This window comes from Erpetoichthys calabaricus, chromosome 12 (genome assembly GCF_900747795.2).
Source record: "Erpetoichthys calabaricus chromosome 12, fErpCal1.3, whole genome shotgun sequence".
NCBI classification, from domain to species: Eukaryota; Metazoa; Chordata; class Cladistia; order Polypteriformes; family Polypteridae; genus Erpetoichthys; species Erpetoichthys calabaricus.
The window spans coordinates 12,228,405-12,243,841 of NC_041405.2; the positions used below are offsets into that span (position 1 = coordinate 12,228,405).

At 38.8% G+C, this 15,437-nt stretch overlaps 1 gene segment (V, D, J or C); it reads left to right on the forward strand.

Moving 5' to 3' along the window:
• The window catches only part of LOC114661874 (immunoglobulin heavy constant gamma 2B-like), a 185,140-nt gene that overhangs the window by 104,465 nt on the left and 65,238 nt on the right, over positions 1 to 15,437 (forward strand).

Sequence of the window (15,437 nt, forward strand, 5' to 3'; positions counted from 1 at the left end):
GAGGAGAGCTCGCCCTCTGTCCTCCAGCTGCCATCCACTGACCCTGGAAAAGTATCCTTTTTTGAGCCAAGTACTTCTGCTGCAGCATCCACTGTCTTGCCAAAAACTGCAGGTACATCATAGCCTTCTGCAATTGCAACCAAAATAAGCACATTTCTTCCAAAACAAATGATACCAGCCAGACAGATGTTGATGAGGAGCTGGTTAAAATGATTGCCAGTGACTTTCAGCCACTTTCCGTTGTGTAGGACAAAGGCTTTAAAACTTTTGTCCAGGCCTTAATCCCCATGTATGTTCTCAGTAGAAAAACCTTGCACCAAACTATTATTCCACGACTATATAACAAGGAGCCTGCATTGTGGCAAGACAGGGTCAAAAAAGCTTCAGCAGTTTGCCTGACAACTGACTGCTGGACATCCAGAACGACCTGCTCACTTGTCACTTTATTGAAAACTTTAAGATGAAATCCTGCCTTCTTGGCAGTTGTGAGTTTGCCAAGAGACATACTGCAGAAAACCTGGCAGAGGAGCTACTGAGAGTGGCAAAAGAGTGGCAAGTAGACGGTATGCTGTGTTAGTGACAATGCAGCAAACATAACAAAAGCCATAAAAAGTTTGCAGTGGACCCACCACCCATGTTTTGTACACACAATAAACCTAATGACTAAAGACGTGCTGAGGGTGGTGAAGCCAACTGTGGACAAGGTGAAGCCTATTTTAGAGATTTTGCCACAGAAGCATGGTTGCCACAGAGAAGCTGAAATCGCATCAGCCCATCCAAGCTGAGGCATCTGGTATTTCTGAATGCCATCCTGCACTAAAGACTTTTATCTAAAGTGTAATAATGTGAAGACTTTGACCTTTATTTGTTTGATTTGTTTGCTGTGGTTGCTGTGGTTCTGTGTTCAGTTGTTCATTTAATAACTGTATTTTTTTTTTTTTTGTAACGAAAAAAATGTATAAAATAAGGCTTTTATGAAAACACTGAATAAAAAATTGCTTACCAACACACAAACCATTCATAATTGCTAAATCAGGCTAAAATAGAAGGCTGAGAGTGATACTAAATGAAAAGCCATTTGGGAGCCATAAGAGCCCGGCTCTTGTAAGGGAGCCAAGCCAAAAGAGCCAGACCTCCCATCACTAGCTACAGTGTATTGGCTGTTCACGTGATCTTCAATGGCAAAGGAAGGGGCAACAGTAAGGAATTCAAGAGATAACCCCCACAGTCCTAATCTTAAGCATACAGGGCATGTGATGGACATTCCGTAATGTTGGGGTATTACGTGAGTGACCGCCTTAATAATGCACTGTTGAAACTGAAACTCAGACAAGGGCCAGTAGAATCGTTTTAAGAGCATGAAGAGAAGCAGAAGCTCTCTGATATGCAAGTTACTTCATAAGGGCTGCTTCCAGTTTAATAAAGGAAGACTGAATCTTAGCTGCCAGATATCTCTGCTTCTCCATGGGCTAAAACCAGGTGGTTGCTTAGGTCCAGTCTTTAGGAGTTTGATCGTAGCAACCTAATGATATTCTAGAATGCCGAGATGAGACAGAATATCACGATGTAGTATCATGTAATTGTCTTATCCTATTTTTTAACCTTGACTTCAAGAAACGTGATGTTTCTTTGCTGATCAAGTAGAGCAATGCTACTTATCTCTTGTAATGCTTCTTTCATGTTAATATTTAACAGAAAATAGAGAATATTTCTCAAAATGTCTCTTAAAGGTCTTATAGGCATGTTTAAGTTTTACAAACAAGTCCTTTAATTGCTCTGGACTGTCATTGGCTTCTTCAGCAACTGTGCTTAGGTTGGACAGACAGTTAACTTTCTGTTCCAATATCATCTTGATAGCAACAATTTACCTTTTCCTTGGTGGGACTCCAATTCTAGTGAATGCACTGATTCCTGCTGAGACAAACTTCAATGAGTAGAGCTACATGAGAGAGAAAGTTCCAGGTCCTTCACTACACAGCGAGTCAAATACACAATGAAATTTGCAGAGAGCCCTTCATGTTGATACTTGAATGTAAATTCCTAAGTAAATTGCACAAAGACAAAGTTGGCAAAATAACCTGTAGTAGTTTGTTTGAGAAGTCCTTGGCTAGCTGTGTTTAAAGTGTGTAGTGCTTTAGGTATAATGTACATGCGTACCAAAGACACAGTCCTTTTCTAGTAGTAGAGTAACGAAAGTAGGCTTATATTAAACGGTTTGTTGATTAGCCCCTGGCCCAACACAATCTGGTTTCAGAAGTATGTGTTTTTATGAGGGACGTTCAAAAAGCTTCCACACTTTTATATTTTTGTTGGAAATGGTGAAGGTTGGAGTTGTAGTAATCGGGCATTAAAAAGTTGGTATGACGCTGGGAAAATTGCATCACAAAGTAAGGTAACTATGTAGAAAAGTAATGTAATTTGTTTGTGAAATTCTTAATAGAGTTTAAAAAAATGTGAGAAAACTTTTTGAACGTCTCTCGTTCTAATCCGTCCCCGAACGCCGTATTAGTGAGGCATCTCTTCTAAGACCCAGACCGTACTGAGTGTGTGTTGTCCCGCTTGTTGTAGTGACTTTGGACTGATAGCTTTACTCACCAAGAAAATCAAATGCTAAGAATCATTATACTGTCATGTAGGTTTTGGACAAGAAGTTATAAGAAGCATTAGCATGTGATAACTAATAACAACTTGAAGGTAAAAAGACGATAATCTCTTTAAGCTAAAGTACAATATGGCGGAAGGTAAAACTAAAACAAAGCAGAACCTAGCTAGGGACATACCAATATGTATCAAATAAAAAGGGGTGGAGGAAGAATATACCAAAGCTGGCTAATAATATTAGCACAGGCTGCTGTGGCACCCCACTTACTGTGGTAAATTATTTTATTCCACAGAAATTTGCCTTATTGGAACAATTTATGAATTCTCTGCAAACCTTATGCTTGTTAAGAACTGTAACTTTTCTTTGACAATAGCATGGCAGATTACCACCAACTACCTGACCTGGTTCCATTTCTACTTTTGTGTTTATTTCTTTGGTAATTAGCCCTTTAAAAAAAATCATTAAAGTATTATTTAACCAACAAAGTGCAAAACAGGTGTTTTTGGCTTTTCCTACTTTGACAGGCTAACAGAATTAAAACTCCTTAGTCCTGAGCACAGAAAGCTGCTTGAGAACCTAATTAAGGTACTGCATTCAAAATCCTCAAAGGCTTTGATCAAGTAGATCCAGCAACATTCTCTCGACTTAATCACATAATGAAGGAGATGAGTGGAAATTAAGGGGAAATGCATTTAAGAAAAGCCAGGCAGCATTCCTTTAAGCAAAGAATTGTGGGACACTGGAATAAACTACTGAGCCATGGAGTTGAAGCAGAGACCATAACAACATTTATGAAGAATCTGAAATAGGACAGATTGACTATTAGCTAAACAAACTGGCTTGATGGACTGAATGGTCTGTTCTCATTTGTCAAATGTTTTATGTTCTTATGTTTAATCAGAAAGAAAAAAAAATTGAGATATTGAAAGTTTCTAATCCTTTCTTATGCACAAGACATGTTCTTGATGTTCCCACAGGTGCAGAATTGCAAAATGACACAATAATGTCAATTATGATAGCAAAGAAAACAGTAATATCTACTTAAATGATTGATCTAATTTATTATTAAGAATGGTTTATAAATGAGAAACTGAAACTGAAAATTAAATACTGCATGTGGGTGGGAAGTTTAGTGCTAACCAAATTAAATTCTCAGAATGAAAGGTAGGTGTTTCCAGTCACCACCACATTTTTGGTCCCTTGTGCTAATCTCAAAGAAGTTGGTTGCTGTGCAGACTTCCTTCCCCTTCAGATTCTCACCACCTACTTCGTGTTTCTAGACATACTGAGAAATGTAGGATAACTGTGTCAATTGCACCCTTACCTGCCTCTTAATCTCCCACACCTCATCCATAACTCTCACTTAAAATTATAGGCATGCAGAAAAGACATATTATTCTTAATAAATCGCTAGTGTCTTAATGGTGCTGTTTCTGACTGCAGTTGTTCTCAGTTACCAATCATTCTGATGTTGTGAGTTGCAGCAGGACCCCAATTCAGCCTTCATAGGGTCCTCCTTCTAGGTTAGAGACATCCTGATCATGGAGAAAGGAAGACAATTTTTTACTATTTTTAATTTTAGACTACAATTCCTATTGTGTTCCCTCAAATTCATTCCCTATCATGAAAACAATGCAATCACACTCATGGCAAGTGATAATAACATTTCACCATACTTCCCAATTTATGTATGTCAGCAAAATATGCCGAGAGGATCTGAGAAGATTTAAGATGGTGAGTACTCTCCCTTGTGCTCAGTGACAACAGGCATCAGTGATAGAAGAGTGAAAAAAAGGGCATTTTAATTAAACAATACGATTTATTAAAACATGGAGCAGTTTAAAACAAAAGTGAGTTATTAAAAAAGACATGATAATGAGAAAATATTCATAGAGCAATCTTTATGTTGTGACTTCCACTTGTCTGAGATGGTGTCCAAATGGATACATCTGTGTTTGTTAATTGCCATCTTTTTGTGACTCATTATGTTTCAACTCTAAGTCAGCTGTCAGGTGCCAGCCAAGTCATCATATTGGCCTGAGTGAGGCCCTGTGATTCTGCTGTCATGGGCAGAACAGCACACACTGCATCAGCAGTAATTTGTGGTAACACAGTATACATAAGGTGGGACTCAGAGGGTGTTGGTCATAAAGTCATTCTTATTAGTCAGATATCCTTCTTTAAAAAGCATATGCTGGGTTCATGTCCAAATGTGTTAATGATGTTTTCATTTGACTGTCACGATTCAGCCAGTTCTGTGGCACTTTTGGTATTAGCCTTGAATTTTACATGCACTGTCGCCCAGTTAGTGTGTCTAGTTGAACTTGTATGCGCATATATCATAATTCATGGATCCTTCCGACAGGATTGTGATATTCTTGTAAACATGCTGTGAGTGTTTCAGACGTTTTTTCCCATGTATACAGCTGGGCATGAACTGCATAATATACTGTATACTGCGTTCTGTGTCTCTGATGCAGATTTCTTGCTTTTGGCATTAAAAAGAACAGTCTACAGAGTGTTTTCAGCTTCATTGGCTATTTTGATGCCTGACTTGGATAGGATGTGTGCTGTAATTTTCGATACACCACTGTGGTTGGGAAGGGTGTGCCAAGTAGGACTTGAGATCAGGTTAGAGTTGTTTGAAGAGATCTGTGGCATCTTGTTTTGCCTGCCTAAGGTAAAGTCATCCCTGATGGATGATCACAGGAATCGTGGGAATGAGGGGTCCTATCATCAGATTGGCTGGCCCAGCACTGTTTCAGCCACGGAATGGTCATATGGGGGAGGCAGCTTGATGGATGAGGTCTCCAAGACTATAAACAAATCCAAATCATATTATGTGATATCATCTACTGTTAAATTCTGCTACGCACTGAGAACATTTTTATTTTTATACTGTATTGAGGATTACTTCTGTTCTGTGTATTGTATTGACCCCTTTTTTTGACACCCACTGCACGCCCAACCTACCTGGAAAGGGGTCTCTCTTTGAACTGCCTTTCCCAAGGTTTCTTCCATTTTTTCCCTACAAGGTTTTTTTTTTGGGAGTTTTTTCTTGTCTTCTTGGTGTCAAGGCTGGGGGGCTGTCAAGAGGCAGGGCCTGTTAAAGCCCATTGCGGCACTTCCTGTGTGATTTTGGGCTATACAAAAATAAATTGTATCTTTTTTTTCCCGTCGATTTCAATGGTTTCTAGGACCCCATGCTTTTTACAGCACAGGCTTACACAGCTAGTATATACATTATTCCGCAGCATGTGTCCAGGAGGAGAAAGGAAAATATGGACCTGGCCATGGAAAAGTGGATCATGTCTTTGTCCATTGACAAATATGGATAATGTCAGAGGAGTTTTTCAGTTCTGGTTACATTAACTTTGTGTACATGGAAAAAACCTTGACCCCAGTGATATCAAGTGGAAAGTCCTACAAGATTATGAAATTCTGAGGCCACTTCTATTATAATACTCTTAGTCTGTAAATACATGTGTAGTTGACTTTAATCTGAATCCATTCAGTGTGGGCCTGATACTTTGCCAAGTGTTCATTGTGTAGCCGTTCCAGCTATGGTTTTCATGGACAGGATATGAAGGCATATCTGGGAATTGAAAAGAATTTAGAGAAAACCAATGACTGCTTCACTGATTATTATGGCTGATGTTATTCTCTTGGTTTCATCAGACTGAGGAATTCAGAATGCACTGGCCCAATTAGAATAAATAAGACAAATAAGCTGCATACATCAGCTATGGGAATTTCCAGGCTTACCACTTGAGAGATCACACCCTTGTAACTTTCTAATCCACATACCTTTCATTTCTCTCAAAATGCCAATTGGGTAACAGTTAAACATTAGCTCCAAAACAAACTACACATATTAAACATGTATTTCATAGCTATGAAAACAATATCACTGTAAAATCACATTTGTCTTTTTTTTTTGTAGTGGTATATTGAAATTAGGTGAGAGGCCAGTATTAGATGAGTCCTTAACTAATTTAGGCAAGGTCAGTCTCACACCACATGAAGCAAACTTAGTATGTCAGGCTTAACACCTGCACTTGCTGGATTTCATTATCTTTAGAATGTCAGATTACACAACCAGAAATCACAGAGGACAATGGATTACACAAATTCCTCACAGTTTCTCAGCACAATTTCAAATATCCTAGTGTTCCATGAACGTATGTTAGGTTGATGTTTGACAGACAATACAGAACATTTTTTCTTCTCAATTTTATCATGGTGCAATTAAGGTGAGACATCAAATAAATAGTTGAAAAATTGTAGTGAGGCTACATGATTAACGTCATCTTAAATGTATTGTGCCGAGTCACATCTTTAGTAGCGTTGTCCCATTTATGTAGTCTATCATGCGTCTGTGTAAATGTTCCACTGGAAAAAAAGAGGGAAAGGAGAACACTGCAGGACCGTGACCCCTCAAAGTAATTTTCCTATCTACCCATCAAGTCCATCCGGTTTTTCTTATTTAAATGAGAGGAGTAGAGTGTGTACGTGTTAGCCATAGATTGATACAGGAGAAAGTAGGGTGAAATGACACTTTTTATTGGCTAACTAAATAGATTACAAATGCAAGCTTTCGAGGCAACTAAGGCCCCTTCATCAGGCAAAGATGTAAGAGGAGGGAAGAAGGCAAGGGGATAGAGGGAGAAAAGGAGAGAAACCAGAATACAATACAGAAATGCATCAAGAAACAGAGAAACGCCGATCCGGGTCGTCACACACCTTTCCACAGCTTGCTGCTCTCAATCCCGGACCTGTAAACATCTCGCCATTCTCATAAAACCCCGGGGTTCTGTAGTAACAGGACATGCCGAGGATAATACGGTGAGACAGTTTCTTTTTATTTCGGGAAAGGAGCGAACAATCAAGTACTTCCATATCGCAATTACAGTTGGACAGTTTCTAACCGGATCAAGTTTATTATCATTAATCATTCTCTGGAAGATTTCCTGGATTTTACATGTGTTATGTGTTTCGTATGTGTCATATCTGTTTTATGTTCAGTGTAGGGTCAAGGAAGGGTTTACTCTGTATATTTATTGCTGCACCATATATATTATAATATTCCACCGTTCACTTGTGGGCTCGTATGTGTTAGGGGAGGAGGAGATAAGATATTTATACTTTTTGGCATTTTGTTTCACTTTTGTTCATCAAATATATATCCACTTTTGTAACTTACCTACTGTTTGCCATTTTCACCTATTTGATCACCGATTGGGGACGTAATTGGAAGAAGTACAGCAAGTCTAACGCCCCTCAGGTTGCGAAGCCATAGGTCTTGGCGGTATAGTTGGCAGTCCTGACAATTGGGCCGGCCATTACAAGATAAAAAGTTTACACGCATCAAACCTGTTTCCATAATTAAGAGTATCCAATTTCCTTCATTTATTAAGGCCAATTCGGTTCTCAGCTGTTTTCTTTCTTATAGATTTGAATGGACTCTTCTATTCTTGTAGGCATTGTACTTCTGGCTGGGTGCTTTGTTGTTAACTGTATGTATGGGAACCCACCCTTAAAACTTCATACAAAACCAAGCAAAAGCTGGCTTGACTTCGGCAGGGGTTGTCACAGAACACTATGATCGAAGCACTGGAAATCTCAAAGCACATGACCACAAGTCACACTGTGTATTCTGACAGTACTAAAATCACACTGAAAGATGTGTACTGTGACAGGGCTTTAAATAACCCACTTGAAACCGACACCTGGAAGGAGAGCTAATGTGACATTTCACAAAAAGAAGCTCATATTTTTCATCTCTACTATAGCAAGTGAATGCAGCATTAGCATCTACAAATCTAAGGTTTTGATGGTCCGGATGCAGAAAATAATGACTTTATGTAAGGGGTGAACAGTTGCCCCATGTGGAGTAGTTTAAATATCTCAGGGTCTTATTTAGAAGTGATGTAGAACCGATTATTAAATAAACCAAGAAATCTGTAAAGTTTACATCAATTAAAATGAAAACAGAAACCGATACGACAGTCAAGACTGAGCAGTTTTGATGCCATTGAGAGCCAAGTTTTTAGGGGAAACCTTCAATTTACCAGTACGTCTGCATCTTAGTCCTTATGTATGGTCACAAGCTCCAAAAATTAATAAAAGAATGAGATCATAAATACAAGAGGCCTAAAAATGGATCTGGTACAGGGATATTGGTCTCACTCTTCATGATCGCGTGAGGAGTCCAGCAATGCAGGAGAACCCCGAACTAAAATCTGTTGCTTCTTTAGTTCAAACAAGCCCTTGATGTGGTTTCTATATATAGACAGTATACTGTATATGATACAGTGCAAAAGTCTGGTTCCTGGATAGATCTACGGGAGAAGATCAAGGGTCGGACTCCGAAATTGCTGAAGGGATTATATTTCTCAAATTTCCTGGGTGGAATTCAGAATAGTCAGGGAGCTATAGAAGACTTGCTGAGGATAGAGAAAAATATATACACATACATACATACATACTAGCTGATTACCCAGTGGCTTCGCTCACTGAGTGCAAGGGAAAAAAATAAAATGTAGTATATAAATTATTAAACAGTAAAATATTAACATGTAAGAAGTAAAGATACATTGAGCACTACTGGAGTGCTTTCGGGTAAAGCACATTTTAAAGGTGCTATAACACAACAGGTAAGTAACACTAAAAGCAGCTTAAATGTATTTGGATCATCTGTCGGTAGTAGATCCCTTGTGAATGGCGCTACACGACCGCTGTGGTACAGAAATTACATTTTCTATGCGATCCTGCAAATTTGTGCCTGACAACCTTGCACTACGTGCCTGTGATTTAAGAGAAAAATTATTCTGAGAAATGTGGACGTTGCCCTTCCGTGCTTAACAGGCAGAAGGTCCAAACAATTCCCAAGTCCAAAATTTAACATGAAGAGGTCCGTACATCTTCTTAAAAGAATCCATCACAAAAGCAAACTTGAATGTTACGGGATTTTAGTGACCTGGACTCACTTTAAGTGAATATACAAAGAGTTTTTTGCTTTAATGGCGTCGATCACACTCATTCGCAAAGATTTCCACGCTCCCAGGAGCTGACGGGGCACGCGAAGTGTTGCAAAAAGTGCGAGAAGAGAGGACGCTGCCCGAAACTGCGAAGTTCTTGACCCAGCGGAGCAGCCCAACATTCCGCGCCTCCCAGCGTTCACTTTGTTCTCACGACCCCTCGCCGCTGAAGGCGGTCTCTTCTTTACATTGTTTAAAGCTCGGCACAGTTAAAAAGTACAAAGACGCAAAGCTGTTTTCATCATCTCTTCTACTATCAAGTACTGCCAATTAAAAAAAATTATAATGTGTCAGTTTCCGTGACAGTCACGTGGATGAATAAATAAAACTTTTCTGTCAGAACGCGCCTAGCGGCGGAAGGCTCAGTGCTGTAGTCCAGAGAGGTGAGCTGGGAGAGGGTGATGCGGGGCGGGCGCACTTCTATGGGATTGATCGGCGTGTTTGTGTTTACTTCTTTTCAATATCAGTAAAATAACTCTCACACAAATAATAACAATTCGTTAAGACGATATAAAAATGGCGTCCACAAACGAAGTGATTAGTTCCTGTATTATAATATGTTCTGTGGTAATATGTAATTTCCGTTTCAAACGTGAAAAGAATTTATTATATATGTGTGTTATGTTATCCAATGTTGGAAAACAAATCTAATTGTCTTCACCGGGATATGAATGATTGTTTTTTTCTCTCAACACACACAAGAATTCAGTAATATAACTCTAATGCAAGCATTCTGGGCCAAAGCTGAACTTTTTTGTTTGCTATGTTTGCTTTTTTTATCCATGTAATAAATAATAATAATAATACATTTTATTTATATAGCACCTTTCCCATGCTCAAGGCGCATGAATGTTAGTAAATGTCATTTTACTATGTTATATTTCATATGCCTTAAAGTGTTAAAAGTATCATAGAGAATGTTTCATGGTGTTAATCAGTTCGTTAAAACAGTTAGTTTGTTACTTCTCATTTGAATGTTTTATCTCTTCTAATCACAGAGAAAAGGGAAGAACAGATCAAGGGGATTTTTGCAGAACATGAATGAGCAAAAACAAACCTTTGTATGCAAGGAGAAATAAACTTTTTCAAATAAGTAGGGTTTGTAAAAGGATCAATACCTTAAATGGTAAAATGATCATTTCTGCTGTACATTCCATGAGCTGAAGAGTGAGATGCATAACCTTTATGTGAGCTGACAGAGTCTGGCAGATGACAATGGCCAAAAAGGAGCTAAAGGTGTTCACCTTCACTATGAGAAGCTTTAAAAAGTCAGCTGCTAGGACCACGAATAAGAAAACAATAGTTGGGGTTGTGGACATATATATGGGTCTGCATAATATAGGGTCTGGGTGCGGAAATGAAAGAATGTGTGTTTTAGAGTCGGAATCGGAGTGGCTTGAATGCCTTTCAAGTGAGCAATTAATGCCCTCTGTTCAAGTTCCAAGTTATGAAAGCAGGTCCCAGGAATCACATTCCTCTTTATATTTTTCTATTATCTGACATTTAATTTGAGAACTACCTCACAAACATGGAAAGGAAGAAAGCTCTAATGCTAACAGTCTTCAACAGAACTTTTCAGAATAATGCAGATTGTAAAAGACAATAATACAAGTAAGCCACTGGCTGTGTTAGAAAAAGCCACAGCCTTTTACCTCCTCTTATTTACTTTTTTTTTTTTAAATCATTTCCCTCCTGAAAGAATGTAATTGTAAAAAGTACCATAAGAAAACAGCTTCTAGGGTCATTGCTCTTCACTGTGTAACAAAGAAGTAATCAATGTTTTTATGTGGAAAGAGTATGATTAAAGAGTAAACATTTTAAAAGAAACTGCAGTACTAGCATGAATGGCTAGAGGTGCTTTTTTCTTCTGCCGTGTTAGCAATTTGAAATGTGACGAATCATGAAATAAACAGCAAAAGCAAGCAGAAAATAAAATTGGTAGTTGAGGTTACTATTGGTCATGGCTGCAGCTGTCTGTTGGTAGTTGAGGTTACTACTGGTCATGGCTGCAGCGGTCTGTTGGTAGTTCAGGTTACTACTGGTCATGGCTGCAGCTGTCTACTTCACAGACCATTTAAGTCAACAAATAGGAGCATTCTCTAGCTATAAATTAAACACTGCACTTCAAATGTAGTGATAGATGTGAAATAGATGGTGCTAAGCACTACAGCAGTGGGATACATACTGCTGCTGAAATGGATGGAACAGGAGATTAACCATGGGTTGAAAACGTCACAGGACGTAAAATACCAGCAAACTGAATACAGGTATCTATTTTCAAAATCAAAATTCAAAGTCACCATTGGAATGCCTCAAACCACAAAAAATTGTTATTGTAAATACTGATATCCAGAATATCATGTCATCAAGCTTTTACCATCATGTGACGCAACTGCTGTAAGCCTCAACCCTGAGAAAACAGCACATTCTCACAAAAACATATTGATGTAAATTGTGAAACAAAAGAGGAACTGTGATATAATATTAAGTACTAACATTGGTCCAGAAACAAACTGCATAAGAATTTTGCAGGGAAAAAATGACAAATAAGCACAACATTCATAATTAAAATGCTTCCTGGAAAGGTTGAGATCCAAGGCCACGTGGAAGAGACCAAGTTCATATTAAGGAGTTTGCCAAGGAGAAGGTTTGGTATGACAGCGTTAGTTTAACCAAAATCAACATCTAAAATCCTGGTATCCACATCAGGAGAGTCTAAATTCTGCACCTACTGGAAAGCCACGTTTGCCGCATCTTCATTTGGATTGTTGGCAACGTATAGTGGGTCAGGAAGAGATGTTGGAAAATTTAGACCTTCAAATGTCTTCATTGTTACAGAGATCAACACCACTTCAGTTGTAGTCAGTACTGGAACCCCAAAATTGCATTTTTTCATATGTTAATTACTCCTTGTGCTTTGTAGTAATGACCAAGAAAACATTTCAATCTCATGTTTTCCTGAAGAACAGAGATTAAAACACATTTATGGTGACCAATGCCGTAAAATGGATTACATGAATAAAGTTCATGTGAAGAAAAACAAAAAGTTACTAATCCACATGGCACTTATCCACTTTTATTCTTTTAGAATAAATAATCTTGGAAAAATCAACACACGCCATCAACAGGAAATGCAGTTCAGATGGGACTGAGCTTTTACTGTCGATCATATTGTTTAATTAGTAATATATATCCAGAGACAAACTGCAAAGGCACTTGTATAGGTGAAATAACTGATGCAACCAACCCTTACTAAAATATTTTTTTCTGAAACAAAAAAATAATTTTATTTGTATTGTAACATTAGCCAGATGTTAAACATTAGATGCAGCAACTAATGAGTGATGTAATACAAAACTGAATTTCCAGTGAAACATGAAGTTTCACTTCACCAAAAATTTGTGAAACAATATTTTACAACGATGTGCAGCAGCATGTCATCATTTATTACTGTGCACCACACGGAAAGGGGCCAAAGCTACTGAACACTTATCTGCAGGCTCTGCTAAAATCCGCTAACTTAGGTATGTTGCAGCCGACAAGCCTTTGGAAAGATCCTGGTTTGAATTAGTTTACAGAGTTGGAGGAAGCAAGGGAAAAAGGTGTTGCCTCTCCTCCCAGCAAATGTGCTTTAGTGAGTTATGCCTTTCACATTTGGGAAATTGCACACAAAACTAACTTTAACAGCAGTTTTGTGAAACCATACTCGAAACACTTTCACTCATCATTAGTAATAAGAGACATCTTTGAATCCTCCCTTTAATATTTAAACTATAATAATTCTTTACATTTATATAGCACTTTTCTCACTATTCAAAGCACTTTGCATAAAGAGAGTGAGGAGCCACTTCAACCACCACCAACATGTAGCATCCAACTGGAGGATGCAACGACAGCCTTTTTTTGTGCCGGTAGGCTCGGGAGTTATTAATCAATCGTATAAAAATTTAAAAAAAATAGTCAGATCATTCATAAATTGTATTTTTCTGGTGTTGGTTTTTGATTTTTCTTTTCAGTGTCTGCACTGGTATCTGGATAGTTGCTGGTTCAAATCTCGCTACCACCAGAAGGGATCCTATGCTGTTGGGCCTTTGAGCAAGACCCTTGACCTGAATAATTGCTCCACGGGTGCTGTACAATGGCTCGCCCTATATCCTGAGCCCCTGGGATTAAAGCTCATCAAATTTTTAAAAAAATTCCAAAAGAAGTTATTCCCTGAAGTTTTTTTTTTTTTAAATTAGGATCAAGCAGCAAATTAACATTGACCTCTGTTTTTCTCCCAAATCTCCAACATCAAATGTACAGAACACAGCAAGTCATAACTCATTGCTCCAAATGTCATGCGAAAACACAAATTTCCCCTCAAGGAAGTACAGTGTACAAACGGCTCCAAAGTTTCCCAACACCACATGATTACAGTATCACTTCTGATAAACTATCAGAATAGTGGATGCAAAATAATGAATGGATGTATGGGTGAAAAATAATGGTGACACTAGCTGTAGTATAAATATACATAAAAAAAGTTAACATTAACGGCAATTTTGCAATACCCAACCAGAATATGATATACAGGTGCTGGTCATAAAATTAGAATATCATAACAAAGTTGATTTATTTCAGTAATTCCATTCAAAAAGTGAAACTTGTATATTAGATTCATTCATTAAACACAGACTGATGTATTTCAAATGTTTATTTCTTTTAATGTTGACGATTATAACTGACAACTAATGAAAGTCCCAAATTCAGTATCTCGGAAAATGAGAATATCAATTAAGACCAATGCAAAAAAAGGATTTTTAGAAATGTTGGCCAACTGAAAAGTATGAGCATGTACAGCACTCAATATTTAGTTGGGGCTCCTTTGGCCTGGATTACTGCAGCAATGCGGCGTGGCATGGAGTCGATCAATCTGTGGCACTGCTCAGGTGTTATGAGAGCCCATGTTGCTCTGATAGTGGCCTTCAGCTCTTCTGAATTGTTGGGTCTGGCGTATTGCATCTTCCTCTTCACAATACCCCATAGATTTTCTATGGGGTTAAGGTCAGGCGAGTTTGCTGGCCAATCAAGAACAGGGATACCATGGTCCTTAAACCAGGTACTGGTAGCTTTGGCACTGTGTGCAGGTGCCAGGTCCTGTTGGAAAATGAAATCTGCATCTCCATAAAGTTCGTCAGCAGCAGGAAGCATGAAGTGCTCTAAAATGTCCTGGTAGACGGCTGCGTGGACCTTGGACCTCAGAAAACACAATGGACCAACACCAGCAGATGACATGGCACCCCAAACCATCACTGACTGTGGAAACTTTACACTGGACCTCACACAACGTGGATTCTGTGCCTCTCCTCTCTTCCTCCAGACTCTGGGACCTTGATTTCCAAAGGAAATGCAAAATTTACTTTCATCAGAAAGCAGTGGTCCAGTCCTTTTTGTCTTTAGCCCAGGCGAGACGCTTCTGACACTGTCTCTTGTTCAAGAGTGGCTTGACACAAGGAATGCGACAGCTGAAACCCATGTCTTGCACACGTCTGTGCGTGGTGGTTCTTGAAGCACTGACTCCAGCTGCAGTCCACTCTTTGTGAATCTCCCCCACATTTTTGAATGGGTTTTGTTTCACAATCCTCTCCAGGGTGCGGTTATCCCTATTGCTTGTACACTTTTTTCTACCACATCTTGTCCTTCCCTTCACCTCTCTATTAATGCGCTTGGACACAGAGCTCTGTGAACAGCCAGCCTCTTTAGCAATGACCTTTTGTGTCTTGCCCTCCTTGTGCAAGGTGTCAATGGTCGTC